The 15,868-nt window shown below is 43.9% G+C and overlaps 1 protein-coding gene across 1 annotated transcript in view; it reads left to right on the plus strand.

Moving 5' to 3' along the window:
- LOC124556403 overlaps positions 1-15,868 on the plus strand; it is a 692,955-nt gene that overhangs the window by 524,830 nt on the left and 152,257 nt on the right. The window lies entirely within an intron of this gene.

Below are 15,868 nucleotides of genomic sequence, written 5' to 3' on the forward strand. Positions count from 1 at the left end.
AGTTCATCAAGAGTAGTGACTGGCGTATTGTGACGAGACAATTGCTCGGTCACCATTGAGCAAACGTTTTCAATTGGTGAGAGACCTGGAGAATGTGCTGGCCAGGGCAGCAGTCGAACATTTTCTGTATCCAGAAAGGTCCGCACAACATGCGATCGTGCATTATCCTGCTGAAATGTACGGTTTCGCAGGGATCGAATGAAAGACAGAGCCACGGGTCGTAACACATCTGAAATGTAGCGTCCACTGTTCAAAGTGTCGTCAATGCGAACAAGAGGTGACAGAGACGTGTAACCAATGGCACCCCATACCATCACGGCGGGTGATACGCCAGTATGGCGATGACGAATACACGCTTCCCATGTGCGTTCACCGCGATGTCGCCAAACACGGATGCGACCATCATGATGCTGTAAACAGAACCTGGATTCATCCGAAAAATTGAAGTTTGCCACTCGTGCACCCAGGTTCGTCGTTGAGTACACCATCGCAGGCGCTCCTGTCTGTGATGCATCGTCAAGGGTAACCGCAGCCGTGGTCTCCGAGCTGATAGTCCATGCTGCTGCAAACGTCGTCGAACTGTTCGTGCAAATGGTTGTGGTCTTGCAAACATCACCATCTGTTGACTCAGGGATCGAGACGTGACTGCACGATCCGTTACAGCCATGCGGATAAGATGCCTGTCATCTCGACTGCCAGTCATATGAGGCCGTTGGGATCCAGCACGGTGTTCCGTATTACCCTCCTGAGCCCACCGATTCCATATTCTGCTAACAGTCATTGGATCTCGATCAACGCGAGCAGCAATGTCGCGATATGATAAACCGCAGTCGCGATAGGCTACAATCCGACTTTGATAAATTCGGAAACGTGATGGTACGCATTTCTCCTCCTTACACGAGGCATCACAACAACGTTTCACCAGGCAACGCCGGTCAACTGCTGTTTGTGTATGAGAAATCGGTTGGAAACTTTCCTCATGTCAGCACGTTGTAGGTGTCGCCACCGGCGCCAACCTTGTGTGAATGCTTTGAAAAGCTAATCATTTGCACATCACAGCATCTTCTTCCTGTAGGTTAAATTTCGCGTCTGTAGCACGTCATCCTCATGGTGTAGCAATTTTAATGGCCAGTAGTGTATAATCGACTCGCCTCGATGGACAATTAATCCACGACCTTCAGTAGGGATGCACATTTACGTTCGACCTCCAGCGGGAATTTGAAATTAGCGACCATGGAGGACACGGACGGGGTCTGTGGATGTATGGCGTTCGGTGGGATTGTGAGTCGGCCGGGGAGCGTTCCGAAATAGTCTGCGCATTTCCGTTGAACACTATGTCTGGGTGGTGCAGTGTTTAACCTAACTGCCTAGTAAGCAGGAGATCCCGGGTTCGAGTCCTGAGCTGGCATACATATTCACTCATCACTGCTGATTCCGCGTGAAGTCCTGATGCATCTGATCTCATCATTTCATTTCCTTTCCCCACCGCCCACCTTCAATTTACGTAACACAAATGTTCAAATGTGTGTGAAATCTTATGGGACTTAACTGCTAAGGTCATCAGTTCCTAAGCTTACACACTACTTAACCTAAATTATCCTAAGGACAAACACATACACACCCCTGCCCGAGGGAGGACTCGAACCTCCACCGGAATCAGCCGCACAGTCCATGACTGCAGCGCCTGAGACCGCTCGGCTAATCCCGCGCGGCTACGTAACACAGAAATTATCTCTCTTCCAGTATTGTACCAAGTTGATTTGATTGCAGTGATTTATATCTATTTCTGGATGCCATATAACGTAATCTGTCAACAGTAAATTATCTCCCGAAGCATACACACGCATACAGAACACATGGTTGTTGAGGACATACTTAATTCAGTCGATCATCATGAAAGAAAAATGAAATTCAAGCAGTTACAAAAGGCGAATCGTGATTTCCTCTCACTGGCTCATTTGCGTGCGAGAAGGCAAGAGTATTTTTATACAAGATGAACTGGTATTTGCTTGCGAGCTAGCTGCAGCTGTAAGCATCTCTGGACCCCGGAAGGAGTATGCCTCGTAGTGGCACACAGTTCGGCAACGTTCGTTCGGCATCTGATGGTCGGCCACGACATTTCGTAGTACACACACTGGAGTGTGCTGCATTCAGTGGTGACTGAAGTCAGACGTTTTCATCCCGCTGGTTTGCATCCAAACAGCTCCTTTGTCTTCTGCATCTCATACTAGAATATCCCCCCCCGTAGGTGCAACCACAACGGAGGGGTATCTCTTGAGAGGCCAGACAAACGTGTGGTTCCTGAAGAGGGGCAGCAGCCTTTTCAGTAGTTGCAGGGACAACAGTCTGGATGATTGACTGATCTGGCCTTGTAACACTAACCAAAACGGCCTTGCTGTGCTGGTACTGAGAACGGCTGAAAGCCGTAATTTTTCCCGAGCGCATGCAGCTTTCCTGTATTGTTAAATGATGATGGCGTCCTCTTGCGTAAAATATTCCGGAGGTAAAATAGTCCCCCATTCGGATCTCCTGGCGGGGACTACTCAGGAGGACGTTGTTATAAGAAGAAAGAAAACTGACGTTCTACGGGTCGGAGCGTGGAATGTCAGATCCCTTAATCGGGCAGGTAGGTTGGAAAATTTAGAAAGGGAAATGGATAGGTTAAAGTTAGATATAGTGGGAATTAGTGAAGTTCGGTGGCAGGATGAACAAGACTTCTGGTCAGGACAATACAGGGTTATAAATACAAAATCAAATAGGGGTAATGCAGGAGTAAGTTTAATAATGAATACAAAAATAGGAATGCTGGTAAGCTGCTACAAACAGCACAGTGAACGCATTATTGTGGCCAAGATAGATACGAAGCCCACGCCTACAAAATAGGTCAAGTTAATATGCCAATTAGCTCCGCAGATGACGAAGAGATTGATGAAATGAATCATGAGATAAAACAAATTATTCAGATAGTGAATGGAGACGAAAATTTAATAGTCATGCGTGACTGGAATTCGATAGTAGAAAAAGGAAGAAAAGAAAACGTAGTAGGTGACTATGGAATGGGGGTAAGGAACGAAAGAGGAAGCCGCCTGATAGAATTTTGCACAGAGTATAACTTAATCATAGCTAACACTTGGTTCAAGAATCATGAAAGAAGGTTGTATACATGGAAGAAGCCTGGAGATGCTGTAAGGTTTCAGATATATTATATAATGGTAAGGCAGTGAATTAGGAACCAGGTTTTAAATTGTAAGACATTTCCAGGGGCAGGTGTGGACTCTGATCACAATCTATTGGAAATGAACTGTAGATTAAAACTGAAGAAACTGCAGAAAGTTGGGAATTTAAGGAGATAGGACCTGGATAAACTGACAGAACCAGAGATTGTACAGAGTTTTAGGGAGAGCATTAGGGAACGGTTGACAAGAATGGGGGAAAGAAATACAGTAGAAGAAGAATGGGTAGCTTTGAGAAATGAAATAGTGAAGACAGCAGAGAATCAAGTAAGTATAAAGACGAGGGCTAATAGAAATCCTTGGGTAACAGAAGAGATATTGAATTTAACTGATGAAAGGAGAAAATACAAAAATGCAGTAAATGAAGCAGTCAAAAAGGAATACAAACGTCTCAAAAATGAGATCAACAGGAAGAGCAAAACGGCTAAGCAGGGTTGGCTAGAGGACAAATGTAGGGATGTAGAGGCGTATATCACTAGGGGTAAGATAGATACTGCCTACAGGAAAATTAAAGAGACCTTTGGAGAAAAGAGAACCACTTGCATGAATATCAAGAGCTCAGATGGAAACCCAGATCTGAGCAGAGAAGGGAAAGCAGAAAGGTGGAAGGAGTATATAGAGGGTCTATACAAGGGCGATGTTCTTGAGGACAATATTATGGAAATAGAAAAGAATGTAGATGGGGATAGGATACTGCGTGAAGAGTTTGACAGAGCACTGAAAGACCTAAGTCGAAACAAGGCCCCGGGAGTAGACAATAGTCCAACAGAACTACTGATAGCCTTAGGAGAATCAGCCCTGACAGAACTCTACCATCTGTTGAGCAGGATGTATGAGACAGGCGAAATACCCTCAGACTTCAAGAAGTATATAATAATTCCAATCCCAAAGAAAGCAGGTGTTGACAGATGTGAAAATTACCGAACTGTCAGTTTAATACGTCACGGGTGCAAAAAAGTAACACGAATTCTTTACAGACGAATGGAAAAACTGGTAGAAGCTACGTCGGGGAAGATCAGTTTAGATTCCGTAGAAATGATGGAACACGTGAGGCAATACTGACCCTACGACTTATCTTAGAAAATAGGTTAAGGAAAGGCAAACCTACGTTTATAGCATTTGTAGACTTAGAGAAAGCTTTTGACAATGTTGACTGGAATATTCTCTTTCAAATTCTGAAGGTGGCAGGGGTGAAATACAGAGAGCGAAAGGCTATTTACAATTTGTACAGAAACAAGATGGCAGTTATAAAAGTCGAGTGGCATGAAAAGGAAGCAGTGGTTGGGAAGGGAGTGAGACAGGGTTGTAATCTATCCCCGATGTTATTCAATCTGTATATTGAGCAAGCAGTAAAGGAAACTAAAGAAAAATTCGGAGTAAGAATTAAAATCCATGGAGAAGAAACAAAAACTTTGAGGTTCGCCGATGACATTGTAATTCTGTCAGAGACAGCAAAGGACCTGGAAGAGCAGCTGAACGGAATGGACATTGTGTTGAAAGGAGGATATAAGATGAACATCAACAAAAGCAAAACGAGGATAATGGAATGTAATCGAATTGAATCGGGTGATGCTGAGGGAATTAGATTAGGAAATTAGACGCTTAAGGTAGTAAATGAGTTTTGCTATTTGGGGAGCGAAACAATTGATGATGGTCGAAGCAGAGAGGATGTAGACTGGCAATGGCAAGGAAAGCGTTTCTGAAGAAGAGAAATTTTTTAACATCAAGTATAGATTTAAGTGTCAGGAAGTCGTTTCTGAAAGTGTTTGTATGGAGTGTAGCCATGTATGGAAGTGAAACATGGACGGTAAGTAGTTTAGACAAGAAGAGAATAGAACCTTTCGAAATGTGATGCTACAGAAGAATGCTGAAGATTAGATGGGTAGATCGCATAACTAATGAGGAGGCATTGAATGGAATTGGGATAAGAGAAAGTTGTGGCACAACTTGAGTAGAAGAAGGAATCGGTTGGTAGGACATGTTCTGAGGCATCAAGGGATTACCAATTTAGTATTGGAGGGCAGCGTGGAGGGTAAAAATCGTAGAGGGAGACCAAGAGATGAATATACTAAACAGATTTAGAAGGATGTAGGTTGCAGTAGGTACTGGGAGATAAAGAAGGTTTCACAGGATAGCTTGCATGGAGAGCTGCATCAAACCAATCTCTGGACTGAAGACCACAACAACAACAAGACAATAAAATTTCTTCTTTAGTGTCTGAAAAAAGAGCGAATTTTTCTCCTGTGCTATCCACTATGTCGTCCTTCTTTCCTCTTTTTCGTGCTTGAGGGCATTCTGATTGCAAGGAACGTCTTCCCATTACTTTCGTATTATTCCATAGCGCCAACTTTCGCACAAATGCAGTCAAAATGTCTGACTTTTGCAGTTCTGTTCCGGTTAATGGTTGCTCTTCATTGAGACGCTGTATTGCGGCCACTCCTGGACTCCAGGGACTTCTACTGTCCCCGGGGCTTCAGTTCTATAGGTAGAGAACGATACTGTGGTGAATATTAGCTTTCTCTGGTAAAAGCATTTCCAAGAATAAGTGTCTTGACCGCGGCTAATTGAATGGCGCGGTCAATATATAAGTTGTTGGCAGCCTTAAGCCACTCCTCCGCCTATTATACGGATCCCATCTCTGTGGGCCACCCGCCAGCACCCGTCTTAACGGATCACGGAAATTGGTTCAAATGGCTCTAAGCACTATGGGACTTAACACCTGAGGTCATCAGTCCCCTAGCCTTAGAACTACTTAAACGTAGCTAACCTAAGGACATCACAAACATCCATGCCCGAGGCAGGATTCGAACCTAGGGACCGTAGCAGCCGCGTGGTTCCGGACTTAAGCGCCTAGAACCGCTCGGCTACCGAGGCCGGACACGAAAATGGGGAAATGTCATTTGTGGTATCACTGCCAAATATTCAAAGAATTTCGATTTCCTAATACCACCCAATTATGCAGTAGTTACAGTACATATACAATTTTACGAACTCCACGTTCGGGCCTTGAGGACCATATCATGCTAGACTGGCAGTCGTCAGCTTCGGTCAATGGCGTTAGTACGATGTTCTACGGAGAGACGTGGGGTTAGTCCAACTGTGCCCCGACCATTAACAGTTTTCTGGAGCTTGCAGCCGTTACTTCTCATTCAGGTAGCTCCTCGATTGGCATCACGAAGCTCAGTGCACCATATTCAAGTCCTCCCACAAAAAAAAACTGTCTGTCAGTACTGAGAATTAATCTACGACCTCCGCAGACACCTCAACTGATTATCTATGGAAGAGGATCACAGCACGTACCAACTATCTGACCAAAAGTATCCAGACACCCTTATGTAATGCGAAATTAACTACTTGATGTCACGTGAGGTTGATCTTCCAGTATAAGAGGAGGCGGGGAGCATTGTGGCATCAGTAGAGAAGCGCTAACAGCACAAAGGATCGATCAGGAGATCTCAGTGACTTAGAACATGGATGTCATCAGAGTAATAAATCCATGAGGGACATTTAAAACCATCTAAAACTACCCAAGTCGACTGTTGGTGATGACATTTGAAGTGAAAACGCAAAGAAACAACCACAGTTAAACCAAGAGTAGGCAGACCTCATGTACTGACAGACAGAGACCGTTGAGCATTGTGAAGGGCGGTTGTAAAAAATCGCATAAAATCATCAGAAGGAATCATTAGTGACTTCCAAAGTGCTACCAGCAGTCTGCCTAGCACACTGACTGTGCTTAGGGAGATAAAAACAATGGGATGCATTTGTCGAACAGCTCCTCACAATCCCCATATTTTTGCAATCAGTGCTAAGTGACGCATCAAGTGGTGTAAAACGCGACGCCCCTGGACAGTGGATGATTAGAAACCAGTTATTTGGAGCGATAAATCGCGCCATACCGTTTGGCAATCCGATAGAAGCATTTTCGGTTGTTAATGCCTGGAGAACGTTAACGTTACTTGCAATCACGTGTTTTGAGAAGATTGAAGTATGTAGGAGGTGGTATTGCGGAATGTTTTTTTTTTTTTTCATAGTTAGTTATCATGCTTAAGAAAACGCTAAATGCGGAAGGATATGAACATAATGAACATATTATACAGCGTAGTGTACTGCGTTCAGTAGAGGAACAGTTCGGAGACGATGACCGATTGTATCAGCATGACAATACACCCTGACGTAAAGCAGCATCTGTAAGGCAATGGGTTGTGGGCAACAATATTACTGAAATGGACTGGCCTAACCAGGATCCCAAACTGAACTCAATGGAACACCGGTGGGTTGAGTGAGAATATCGACTTCACTCCAGACCCCTGCATCGAACATTACTATCTTATCGGATTTCGGCTCTTTATGAAGTATGGTTACCATTCCGCCACAGACATTTAGACACCTCACTGAAAATGTCACCAGCATAGCTCAAGCTGTCATAAAGACGAAGGGTGATCACACCCTATAGTAATGTCCACTAATTTGCGTCCAGATGGTTATGTAACCCAGAAAACAACCATTAAAGTAAAAATACCTCAAGTTATACATCACATACAGTGAAACGTATCCTAATTGCAGAACTCATTAAGTAACATGTCCTCGTCTTAAAGGTTGAAAACATCACCAACATGCATGAAAAATGTCACTCATGTAATTAAAGTGTAGTTCCTCATTTCATCCTGATAACAACGACGACAAATCGTGGTATGTAACCACGAGGTAGAAAAAGCATTGCCGGCCGAAGTGGCCGTGCGGTTCTAGGCGCAGCAGTCTGGAACCGCGAGACCGCTACGTTTGCAGGTTCGAATCCTGCCTCGGGCATGGATGTGTGTGATGTCCTTAGGTTAGTTAGGTTTAAGTAGTTCTAAGTTGTTGAGTGAAAGTAGTTGAGTCCCATAGTGCTCAGAGCCATTTTTTAGAAAAGCATTGGAATAAATATTTTTCCCCTATCGCTCATTCGCCGCCAACGACTGACGGACGTTATTCCGAGCTGTATACAAGACTAATATTTTTCGATCTCGCTCGATGTTGTCCAGATGGGCTGAATAGAATGGTGGTCAAGACTGATGTACCCAGATACATGCAGGAGTGATGGTGTCATGAATTTCTCGCAAAAGTGCTGGTATAGGTAAACAAACCAATGCACATGATCTTACAGAAATTTTTTTTTCATTCGCCTATGAAGGACAATGGTAGGTGTATCGGAAAACACGCTTCAGCTCATGCAGACATTCGGCAAACGGAACTACACCCATCACCTGGCTGAAGGGTGTTTGGTTGGCAAACGGCATACATAGCCAGATGTGATTTCTGACATTGTCGAAGTTTGGCATGGCGTGTGTCAACGTGAACGACGTGTCATCAGTCCAGACGAAATTTACAATACTTCGAGCGTCAACTAGCGGCGTTTCTACGTCTATCGTTAACTGTAGGAAATGTGGGCCGCTTGCTTAATTGCGAGGAGGTTTTGTGGATATCGCGGCTGCTCGCAGATTGTTATCGTTCAATCCTGAACCGGCAAGTTATTGGCTGCTGTTGCCGTCTGTCTATCCGCTGTTATACCAGAATAGCTGAATAAATAAGGCAACACCCGCTGTCTCAGCTGTGGACACTATATATAGATAGAAAACGAGATCAGTCTGCCAAGCGACACAACTAGATAGATGGTGGTAGCTGCGCCCCTGTGATTTTAAATACATTTTCATGATGGAGTTATTCACAGATACATGGTCGGCAACTGAAGCGAGAAATTTAGTACGGCTTTTGCGCTTAAAGTGGACGACCCCACCTGCGGTTCATCGGCAACTAGTGAAAGTTTACAGAGAGTGTGTAATATAACGAAAACAGGTGTAATATTGGAGTCAGAAATTTACGTGAGGCAGGAAAAGGTTGTGATAGGGAAGCACGTCCCCTTCAGACGCGAACGTGTGCTATGTTAAAGTGTAGGTTCAAACCGGTCGTCACATTCATACGACTCAGACTGCACGCGAACTCAAAATCTCCATTGACAGTTTAGTGGATATCGTACTCAACATATTGGGCTACGGGAAGACGTGTTCTCTCTCGGTACCGCGGCGTTTCTGAAACGGGAAATAAAGCCAAGACAATCGGATTTTGTCTCCGACACTTAGTTTCAGTATCAGGCAGAAGTTATTTCATTCCTGTGCCGTATCGTGAAACCTGAAGCAAAGAAAATAACAAAGTTGTGTAAACACCCCTCGTCTCCCTATTCCTACTCTAAACCACGGTATCGGTGAAGAAAGTTGTTGGGACTGTCTTATGTGACACTCAGGATGTGTTGCTGGTTGATTTCCTCACCCATGTAGAGACAGTGAATGTTGTCAGTCATTGCGCCACGCTGGAACGAATTCATAAGGCGATCGTATGGAAATAACCGAGATGGCTTACGAAAGGTGTCGTATTGTTGCGCGACAACGAAGGACAGTATGGGAAGTATACTGTCTCGGCTTCGCATAATTTTGTCCAGCCTTTCCGATGTACTGTATTGGAACACCCGCGGTACAGCCCGGATCTCACACTAAGTGATTTTCATCTCTTCCCACTATTAAAGAAGCACCTGGCCGGTCGCCATTTCAGAACCACTACCGACGTTCAAGAGGCTGTTGTTGAGTGGCGTCTCGACACAGATTCTCTTTTTTGCCGGCTTCAGTATATTGGTTCACTGGTTGACCTAATTCTTAGACAACCACTGCGCCTATCTGGAAAAATAGCACACACATTAAAAAAAGTTTTGCATCACCTCGGATCCGAGAGTTCCGGAACCTGTACAGAAAATTGGGGTAGAGATCAACATAAACATCATTTCCGCCCTTTTTATTGCAGATGAAAACCACACATTGCATGTTGTACGCCATACAGTGAGACCTTCAGAGGAGGTGGTCCAGATTGCTGTACACACCGGTACCTCTAATACCCAGTAGCACGTCCTCTTGCATTGATGCATGCCTGCATTCGTCGTGGCATACTGTCCACAAGTTCATCAAGGCACTGTCGGTCCACAGTCCTCAATGGCGATTCGGTGTAGATCCCACAGAGTGGTTGGTGGGTCACGTCGTCCTTAAACAGCCCTTTTCAATCTATCCCAGGCATGTACGATAGGGTTCATGTCTGGAGAATATGCTGGCCACTCTAGTCGAACGATGTCGTTATCGTGAAGGATGTCGTTCACTAGATGTGCACGATGGGGTCGTGAATTGTCGTCCATGAAGACGAATGCCTCGCCAATGTGCTGCCGATATGGTTGCATTATCGGTCAGAGGATGGCATCGTACAGCCGTTACGGTACCTTCCATGACAACTAGCGGTGTACGTCGGCCCCGCATAATGCCACCGCAAAACAGCAGAGAACCTCGACCTTGCTGCACTCGCTGGAAAGTGTGTCTAAGACGTTCAGCCTGACCGCGTTGCCTCCAAACACGTCTCTGACGATTGTCTGGTTGAGGGTAAATGCGACACTCATCGGTGAAGAGAACGTGATGCCAATTCTGAGCGGTCCATTCGACAAGTTCTTGGGCCCATCTCTACCGCGCTGCGTGGTGTCGTGATTGCAAAGATGGACCTTGCCATGGACGTCGGGAGTGAAGTTGCGCATCATGCAGCCTATTGCTCACAGTTTGAGTCGTAACACGACGTCCTGTGGCTGCACGAAAAGCATTATTCAACATGGTGGCGTTGCAGTCAGGGTTCCTTCGAGCCATAATCCGTAGGCAGCGGTCATCCACTGCAGTAGTAGCCCTTAGGCGGCCTGAGAAAGGCATGTCATCGACAGTTCATGTCTCTGTGTATCTCCTCCATGTCTGAACAACATTGTCTGGTTCATTCCGAGACGCCTGAACACTTTCCTTGCTGAGAGCCCTTCCTGGTACAAAGTAACAATGCGGACGCGATGGAACCGCGGTATTGACCCTCTAGGCAGGGTTGAACTACATATAACACGAGCCGTGTACCTCCTTCCTGGTGGAATGACTGCAACTGATCGGCTGTCGGACCTACTCCGTCTAATAGGCGCTGCTCATGCTTTGTTGTTTATATCTTGGTGTGGATTTAGTAACATCTCTGAACAGTCAAAGGGACTGTGTCTGTGATACAATATCTACAGTCAACGTCTATTTTCAGGAGTTCTGGGAACTGGGGTGATGCAAAACATTTTTTGATGTGTGAATGTCCAGTGGCCTAGTAACGCTGTGTATGTTTTCGATTTCCTAACTAAACTTTATCTTGCAGAGGATTTGTTATCTTACTTTTTAAACGCCCTCGTAATTCGCGATATTCGACGACAAGACTGGTTGTCAACATCTTTTTGTTCACCGCAGTTGTCTACGACGGCGACTTTTCCCGAATCGTGGTACTCATGGAACATTCCTGATGTGGTTGCTCGCGGAAAGCCCAGCACGTGCATGACATCGGGGATTGTCTGTCGCATTATCTGAGAGCATCATCCGTGCTGATACCGCACGTCTCACCCAGTTAGTATTCCACGTGACGTTGAGGAGCAGTACAAGCTCTTAACGACAACCTAATTACGTAATAATACTATTGCATTCGCCATGGAATCAGGAGCGCCCACCACCCAAACAAAACAGTTAGCGGTATCTCAACTTATTTCTCATGAGAACCTAGATACCAAATACGTCTTCCCTATGGATCTGTGAACCAACAGTACCGTCTGGGAAATTGGGGAGGCTTTAGAGTCCACCGAAACATATACCCCCTTACATACAGACACTGCCTCAGCAGATATTTTATAACTAATAACTGTTATTAGCAGTTCATCCAATTCTCCATGCTCAGAAGAGCGTCGAAATTTTCGGCAGAGGATATGGCAACATAAACTTGTGAATGAATTGAAATGTAGTAGCCTAACTGTATAGTACATTCATAAATATGTGAAACTGGCAATTCCGTACCGGAACCGCTAATTTTTGACCATTTTACATCGATGGAAACAAATATTAAAATGTAGCCGTTCTCTACGTAAAGCACATGCCAGCGTTTACCATTCCAACCTCAACGTATTGACAACACAAGGACGAACACTTACGACCTCTAGCTGAAATTTCTTGTCTCTTATCTGTAGTAGCTTTCCATCTTACTTTTTTCCGGCAAATGAAGTGTAGATGCAACTCTACCACGTTGCCTGTCCCTATTGTCTTCTCTCAGTTTCACGCAATGAATTACTTTCACAATGTCTAATATTTAGCTCTCAATATGTCCATATACATATGCAATAGGACTGTAGCACCGCTGTTTTACCTGCGTCAGTTCTGTGCAATAAGTAGCTAGAAATTAAAATTGCAACACCGGAGGGAATATCAAATAATTAAATTTCAGCTGTTGTCCAAATGACACATGACTGTCTGTTTAGGTGATTTTTGGGAATACAGGACGCAAAATTCAGTGCGCTGGGTTGCCACTATTGGCAGCATCAATGGCTCAGTGACGTCAGTAGCAGCGCAAGTGTGGGACTTGTTTAAACGTGGGATGACAGTGTAAACTGTGTGTCGCAGGAGTGTATATTTTTAATAACGCATTGTGGCAACAGGTAAACATTAAACTTTGGGATATCACTATATTTGTTTAAATAATGCACTGTGGTAACTGTTAAAATTTAAAAGCCTCTTATATATGATAATTCACGTGAGTCTTTGGATGACGGTCTTGAACAAAAGTTATAATAAACTGCCCCAAAACTGTAACAAACTTCCCCAAACCTGTAAATAATAATGGAAGGTTCAAATATTGCAAAGTCAATGTTGAACTTCGAGCAGTAGCTACATAAGAAAAATTTGCAAAATATGTGCTAAATAACACTGATGCCCGCTAAGCTGTTTGTACATAACCCAGTTGGCTTAGAGGTATGAAGAAGGATTTCTTTAAATTGCCCTTGTACAGTGTAATGTCGAAGTGTCCGGATAGCTATGACATCATTAAATTATGATAATTCAGCTAATAGGATAACATCCCTTTGAATTTCATGCATCGATTGAAATGTCAAAGAGTGTGACGTCATTTTCGGATCATAAATCATAATAATTCACTACACCCAACTGAACTAGAAGAGCGGGTTGTAAATTATGCGCATTAATATTGGGCTAAAAGCACCTGCTCATCAATTAGAGTTATGTCAACATAAGTTATGATTATTCACAGCCAATTTGTTTACATTGGGGTCGTAAACTACACCAGTGCAAACATAACTTAAGGAGTATAAGTGAGATGTTTGTTTCCATAAAGACGCTAGATCAGTTTGTTTACACAAGAAGTACAACGGACCCTTTGTCCTCGTACCCCTACAGCTCCATTACTGATGCAATGGTTAAGACACTTGATTACAGCCAGGAGGAAGGCAATTCAAATACTCTCGCCGCCATCCAGATGTTAGATTTTATGATTTTATTATATTGTTTAAAATAAAAGCTGGAATGGTTCCCTTGAAAACGACACCGACGATTTACTTCCTCCTTGTTAAAATCAAGTTTGTGCTCAATCTGTATTTGCCTTGTCGTCGATGGGCGCTAAAACGTAATCTTCGTCCCTATATTTTTCGTAAAATACGCAGTTTCACTAACTAGTATACAGGGTGTCTAAAAATGAAATACGGAACTTGTAAGAGGACGTTCTCGCAGGAACCAAAAAGGGTTTTCCAATGTTTGCTATGTGCAATATATATATATATATATATATATATATATATATATATATATATATATATATATATATATATATATATATTCCCATTTCTCAATAGAACTTTTACTGAATTTTCAGTCATTGCACATAGCAAACATTGGAAAACCCTTTTTGGTTCCTGCGAGAACGTCCTCTTACAAGTTCCGTATTTCATTTATATATATTGTTCATTACTAACATTATTTTATCGAATTAAAGGACTTACGCCAGTTGAAACTGACCATCGCTTAAATTATTTAGATATCAATGACTGAGGGATACCCTTTTAGGTTATTTTGAAGCTCATGCACTTCCTGCCTCTTATTTTCAGACACCCTATGAACAGGACGTAACAAAACGACATCGGGAAACTGCGAGGGGTCGTAGAGGGTGTCTTGAGGAACAAATTGACTATAGAAACCCAGTTCCCGAAACGTTATACAACGACACTACAGAACGTCAAAGTTGCCTGCAACTAGACAAGCCGTTCGTCAGAAAACGGAAGTTGGGACGCTGACGAACTTCAAGAGGGACGTTCGGAAAGAGACCGATGGCACTACGGACGTTAGATGGCGCCGAAGACGCCCACGCCTGTCGGAACTCTAGTTGCGGTCGATCAGCGTACAAACTCATGTTTGCTAGAGTATGGGTGACCCAGATGGAGGTTTCGATCGCCTTACACCTGAAGCTCTGTAGTAAGCTCGGATGACGGTCCCGGTTGTGGGTGCGTGTCCTCAGTTTGTTCCTCAAGTCACGTCTACAGCCCCTCTGACATTGTCGGCATCGCTTTTTTAACCCTATATATGCATATCCCTAGGACAGACGCCAAATGAAACTTCTGTTGGCATGTAGACCACTATAGGTGGAGCCCTAAGACGAATACAGCACGGAAATGAATACTTTCTGCTACTTGCTGGAAATTATTTACGAAAATCACGGACGAGTGTGCCGGTATTGTAACCACGATCCTGCAATATGTAAATCCAGTGACTGCACCACCACACTCAGTTTGTCAGCCGAATAATGCTACTCACATAACTCTCCTTCACCAGTCTGTTGCTCCGAATAAATTAGCTCGAGAGGTAAGACAGGCGGAGTAATTGCCAATTAATCCTTCTCGCTCCTCATCGTTTCCAAGACTGAAGCCACATTCGCTTTCAGATACCATCTCTTGTTCCGCTACCGTCTGCAGTGCGTCGCATTGCTATTAAGTTTACAGAACACTGGTTCACATCGTGGTCTACAGTCATTACAGTCTGGTGCCTTCTCGAGGTGAATTAACCAAAGCGATGGAAGAGGTTCAGAGAAATACTGCGTGAGAGTGTCGCAGCAATGCACAACATACTACTGCACTGTCTGACAGAAAAAGTGAAGCGCCCAGAACATATGGTCGGATGTCAATTTAATTTCGTACACGTACACATCATTGACAGCAGGTAAATGATTACACCTGCGATTCTCTATGACTCTTGGAACGGCAACCAGAGTGCATTAGTATTGTTCGTGTTTACTGTCGTTACCAACCCTCATAGGCTATACAATGTGGTAACAAAAATCATGAATACTTCCTAATATCGTGTCGGACCTCCTTTTGCCCGGCGTAGTACAGAAACGCGACGTGGCATGGACTCAAAAGTCGTTGGAAGTTCCCTGCAGAAACACTCAGCCATGCTGCCTCTATAGCCGTCCATAATTGTGAAAGAATTGCCAGTGCAGGATTTTATGCACGAAGTGAGATCTCGATTACGTCCCATAAATTCTCGATGGGATTCATGTCATGTGATCTGTGTGGCCAAGTCATTCGCTCGAATTGTCCAGAATGTTCTTCAAACAAATGACGGACAATTGTGGCTCGGTGACATGATGCATTATCATCCACAAAAATTTCATCGTTTTTTCGGAAGACGAAGTTCACTAATGGCTGAAAATGATCTCCAAGTAGCCGAACATAACCGTTT

The sequence above is a fragment of the Schistocerca americana genome, chromosome X (genome assembly GCF_021461395.2).
Source record: "Schistocerca americana isolate TAMUIC-IGC-003095 chromosome X, iqSchAmer2.1, whole genome shotgun sequence".
Lineage (NCBI taxonomy): Eukaryota > Metazoa > Arthropoda > Insecta > Orthoptera > Acrididae > Schistocerca > Schistocerca americana.